Source organism: Pongo abelii, chromosome 4 (genome assembly GCF_028885655.2).
Source record: "Pongo abelii isolate AG06213 chromosome 4, NHGRI_mPonAbe1-v2.0_pri, whole genome shotgun sequence".
In the NCBI taxonomy this organism is placed as follows: Eukaryota; Metazoa; Chordata; class Mammalia; order Primates; family Hominidae; genus Pongo; species Pongo abelii.
In genome coordinates this window covers 19,563,175-19,569,162 of record NC_071989.2, presented here as the reverse complement: position 1 = coordinate 19,569,162, position 5,988 = coordinate 19,563,175, and positions in this window count along the sequence as shown.

The following is a 5,988-nucleotide window of genomic DNA, read 5'->3' as shown; positions in this document are numbered from 1 at the left end:
TTTATATATATAATGTCCTTCTTTTGCTCTCATTTTGCCTGTTATCTTTCTTCGGTGTAACTTGTTCTAATGTGTGTAGAAGCTATACTTTTTAATAAAATCTTCCATGTAGCCATCTTTCTTCATTTTTATTCACAGGTATTTTGAATAAGAAAGTTTTTTAATAATGTCTTTATAGAACTGTTTCACTCCATCCATACCACATGGAGAATGCCTTGGGATGAGATTTAAATTTATTTTAATAAAATATTGGTAATATTAATCATTGTCTAATCCAAATCAGTTTTTGTTTCTGCAATGTAAAACTCTGTAACTTAAAAGCCACTTTATGGGACACCTATTTTATACCATTTCTGATCTCTTTTTCCCCCCTGTCTCTGGTAATCCAAATGTTGCTGTAGTAAGCCACTCTACATGGGCTGTAGTCTACTTTACCTAGTCATCACCTGACATGCCTTGCTATATGTCAGGATCCTATGCTTCTTGTTCTAGAATTTATTTGCGAGTTCCAAAATGCATTTTATGCAGGTTCTTTGGGATAGAGCAAGATATTAAACAGCTCAACATTGTATCATTGGTCCTTACTCCTCCTTGGATGTATACATCTTAGTAAGTAAAAGAAAAGCACATAAGTCCTCTACTTCACACTCTACTTTGTAGATAACCTATGTGAAGAGAGTTGGAACCAGAAATGGCCCTAAAAAGTAGATCCTAAGGATCAGAGTTCATACATGAATTACTAAGGAGCCGAGCTGAGCTCCTTAGTAATTCATGTGTGAAGGAGGTAAGTGTGTGGTGGTAAAGTCTGGCATTCAATGTAATACAAGTATTGTGACTTTTACTTGTGCTTATTGAGGATGGTGTAAATAGGAAAGTAAGCCATTGTGATGCTCATTTGCTGGGCACTTGACCTGTGTGGGAGAAATAAGTAAAGATGACAAGCTAACTTTGTTTAACTGATTGGAACATTTTAAAAATTAAAATGTTAGGCTCAGAGCAGCAACATTCAACTAAATGCATACTGAGGAGGACATAAGGTCTCTAAGGTAACTTTTAAGCAGATTATGATCTTCTGTAGCCACAGAAAAGTCTGTGCTGAAAATCAGGCCAAGGTTCAAAATATAAAAGTGACAGATATATGAAGTCTTCACAGATCTCCTTTGTCAAAGTCAAGGTACTCTGGAAAAAAAATGTGAGACTCAAAGCTGGAGTAGGTTATATGAGTGACAAGCCGAAGAAGCTTACATTCCATGTGTCCCTTGGACATTTCAAGGAAGGTTCAAAATGTGCACATTTAAGGTCATGGTAATGAAGAATTTTGTCTCTTGTGGGATTAAGGTCTTAATATCCACAACAGGAAGCAGCTCAGACCAAACTAATTGCTCACCAAGTCTGAGGGTATATTAGTCAGAGTTCTCTAGAGGGACAGAACTAATAGAATAGATGTATGTATAAAGGAGTTTATTAAGGAGTATTGACTCACACGATCACAAAGAGAAATCCCACAATAGGACATCAGCAAGCTGAGGAGCAAGGGAGCCAGTAGGAGTTCCAAAGCCTCAAAAGTAGGGAAGCAGACAGTGCAGCCTTTGATCTGCAGTCAAAGGTCCAAAAGTCCAAAAGCTGAAAAACTTGGAGTCCAATGTTTGAGAGCAGGAAGCATCCAGCATGTGGGAAAGATGTAGGCTGGAAAACTAAGCCAGTCTAGCCTGTCCACATTCTTCTGCCTGCTTTATTCCAGCCTTGCTGCCAGCTGATTAGATTGTGCCCGTCCAGATTGAGGGTGGGTCTGCCTTTCCCAGTCAACTGACTCAACTGTTAGTATCCTTTGGCAACACCCTCACAGACACACCCAGGAACAATACTTTGCATCCTTCAATCCAATCAAGTTGACACTCAATATTAACCATTACAGAGGGTAATCTAGAACTTGTAGCAGAGGAGGGAAAAGATAATAGATATTACTACAATCTGTGATCAGTTGCAATAATGGGGAATGTAGCTTGCCTGAAGGCTTTTAGTTATTGCATATGACTACCACTTTAAAGGAAATGTTTTTTATTGAACTTTTTCTTCCACTTTTGTTAAAAAAAAAAAGGTCAGGATCTCTTATTCTCATAGATATCTAATCCCTATATTGCAACATGAGAGCCTAATATATTGGAGAAAATGGATGTGGTCCTGATGGCACAGCCAGTATACTGGATCAGGCACATTAAATATAGCATTTTGTATATATTTTTGCTTCACTTCTTTGTGGACACAGATGCAACCTGATTGTGCCTGACCTCACGTTGGTACAACATCTCTTTGCCTCATTTCCTGAAATTCACTCTTGATGCCATTATGGGAACCTCTAGGTACCTGCTCATATGATACTTGGGAGGGTGAGGGCATTAATGGCAAAGAGTTATGTTGATATGGTTTGGCTCTGTCCCCACCCAAATCTCATCTTGAATTGTACTCCCATAATTCCCATGTGTTGTGTGAAGGACTTGGTAGGGGATAATTTGAATCATGGGAGTAGTTCCCCCATACTGTTCTTGTGGTAGTGAATAAGTCTCACGAGATCTGAAGGTTTAATCAGGGTTTCCACTTTTGCATCTTTCTCATTTTCTTTTGCTTCTGCCATGTAAAAAGTGCCTTTCATTGTCCACCATGATTCTGAGGCCTCCCCAGCCATGTGGAACTGTAAGTCCAAATAAATCTCTTTTACTTCCCAGTCTCTGGTATGTCTTTATCAGCAGTGAGAAAATGGACTAATAGAGTAAATTGGTACCAGGAGTGGGATGTTGCTGAAAATATACCCAAAAATTTGGAAGCGACTTTGGAACTGGGTAACAGGCAGAGGTTGGAACAGTTTTGAGGGTTCAGAAGAAGACAGAAAAATATGAGAAAGTTTGGAACTTCCTGGGAACTTGTTGAATGGCTTTGATCAAAAGCCTGATAGCGATATGGACAATAAACTCCAGGCTGAGATGGTCTCAGATGGAGATGCGGAAATTGTTGGGAATTGAAGCAAAGGTGACTCTTGTTATGTTTTAGCAAAGAGACTTGCAGCATTTTGCCCCTGCCTTAGAGATTTGTGGAACTTTGAACTTGAGAGAGATGATTTAGGATATCTGATGTAAGAAATTCCTAAGCATCAAAGCATTCAAGAGGTGAATGGGGTGCTGTTAAAAGCGTTCAGTTTTACAAGGGAAGCAGAGCATAAAAGTTTGGAAAATTTGCAGCTTGACAATGTGATAGAAAAATAAAAATCCATTTTCTGAGGAGAAATTCAATTGGCTGCAGAAATTTGCATAAGTCATGAGGAGTTTAATGTTAATCCCAAGACAATGGGGAAGATGTCTCAAGGGCATGTCAGAGGTTTTCATGGCAGCCCCTCCCATCACAAGCCCAGAGGCCTAGGAGAAAATTGTTTTGTGGGCCAGGACCAGGGACTCTGTGCTGTGTGCAGCCAAGAAACTTGGTGGCCTGTGTCCCAGCTGCTCCAGCTGTGGCTGAAAGGTGTCAATGTAGAGCTTGGGCTGTGGCTTCTGAGGGTGCAAGCCCCAAGCCTTGGCTGCTTCCACGTGGTGTTAAGCCTATGAGTACACAGAAGTCAAGAATTGGAGTTTGGGAACCTCTGCCTGGATTTCAGAAGATGTATGGAAACACCTGGATGCCCAGGCAGCAGTTTGCTGCAGGGGCAGGGCGCTCATGGAGAACCTCTGCTAGGGCAGTGAAGAAGGGAAATGTGGGGTCAAAGGCCCCACACAGAGTCCCTAATGGGGGACTGCCTAGTGGAGCTGTGAGAAGAGGGCCACCATCCTCCAGACCTCAAAATTGTAGATCCACTGACAGCTTGCACAGTGTGCCTGGAAGAGCTGCAGACACTCAATGCCAGCCCACGAAAGCAGCTGGCAGGGAGGCTGTACCTTGCAGAGCCACAAGGGTAGAGCTGCCTAAGACCATGGGAACCCACCTCTTTCATTAGCTTGACCTGGATGTGAGACCTGGAGTCAAAGGAGATCATTTTGTGGTTTCAAGATTTGACTGCCCTACTGGATTTTGGACCTGCATGGGCCCCATAACCCTTTTGTTTTGGCTAATTTCTCCCATTTGGAATGGTTCTATTTATCGAATACCTGCACCCCTGTTGTATCTAGGAATAACTCTCTTGCTTTTGATTTTACAGGCTCATAGGCAGAAGGGATTTGCCTTGTCTCAGATGAGACTTTGGACTGTGGACTTTTGGGTTAATGCTGATATAATTTAAGACCTTGGGGGACTGCTGGGAAGGCATGACTGGTTTTGAAATGTGAGGACATGAGATTTGGTGGGGCCAGGGGTAGAATGATATGGTTTGGCTGTGTCCCCACCCAAATCTCACCTTGAATTTTACTCCCATAATTCCCATGTGTTGTGGGAGAGACCCAGTGGGAGATAATTTGAATCATGGGGGCAGTTTCCCCCATCCTGTTGTCATGGTAGTAAATATGTCTTGTCAGATCTGATGGTTTTATAAGGGGTTTTTGCTTTTGCATCTTACTCATTTTCTCTTGCCACCGCCATGTAAGAAGTGCCTTTTACCTCCTTCCATGAATCTGAGGCCTGCCCAGCCATGCGGAAGTGTAAGTTCAATTAAACCTCTTTTTCTTCCCAGTCTCAGGTATGTCCATATTAGCAGCATGAAAACAGCCTAATACATATGTCTTTTACCAATGAAAGAGAAAAGCCAGTTGATAAATCCTACTCTCTTTCTTCTTGTGATGGTGTTCCTGAGATGTACTATGTATAGCTAATATGGTACATACCTGTGACTTTAATAATTGGTCACTTAGTGCTGGGCCTTCATCTTTTAGCCCTGTTGTCCTTTGACCCCTTCCCTGTGTTCTCTAGGACTATGTGATTAGTGCACTAATAGCACTGAAGATGTCTGCCTCAGATTTCATTTTCTGAGAAACTTAAAATATCATCCAATATAAAGAACTAAATAAATTAATAAATAATGACTATTTTGTATTTAGAAAATATACTAAAACTAAATGTGTCTCACTTTTTTTCTTTCATTAAAATTAAGTTTTTGAAAAAAAAAAAAAAAACTCTACTGTTTCTTTTCTCTCTCTCTTTTTTTTTTTTTTTTTTTTTTTTTTGAGACAGAGTCTTGCTCTGTTGCCCAGGCTGGAGTACAGTGGCATGATCCTGGCTCACTGCAACCTCTGCCTCCCCGGTTCAAGCGATTTTCCTGCCTCAGCCTCCCAAGTAGCTGGGATTACAGGTATGTGCCACTGTGTCTGGCTAATTTTTGTATTTATAGTAGAGACAGGGTTTTACCATGTTGGTCAGGCTCGTCTCAAACTCCTAACCTCAGGTGATCCACCCACCTCAGCCTCCCAACTCTACTGTTTCTAAAATTTTCTCGTCTGCTGTTCCCTTCTTTGAAGAGCAATTTGGAAATATTTGCTATAACCCTTTTTCAGGCATTGTGCTTTCAATAAATTATCTAAAGGATCTAATCTAAGGTGGCCACAAAACTTATTTTTTTATAAACTGTAAACAAATTTTTTTTATACAAAGGTTGTCACCTAATCATGTATTTCTCTAATTTAGACACCATTGTTCTTACTGTCCACAGAAAGGCTGCTTCTTAACTTCCAATCTAATGATGGCAAGCACTAAAATCCTGACTTTAAGAGAATAGTAGTAAAAATGCCTCAGTAATTTCAGTTGAAAGCAATACATTGGTACATGGCTCTTGCGCCCAATATTGGGAATGTACAAATATATTTTTATTCAAAAATTCAAAATAAATTATCTTACAGACAATGACAGCAATAGACCATTATATATTGTCAGTGAAAATGGTCACTGATGATTAGAGTGATTTCTGAAACATCAGCCAGCCTTTTCTCCTTTTTCTTTAACTGACTTCTCTGAAGTTATTGGTTAGAAACACTGCCTTGAGCTTTCTGTCACAGTTCATTCATAGTGCTATTCTAGAAG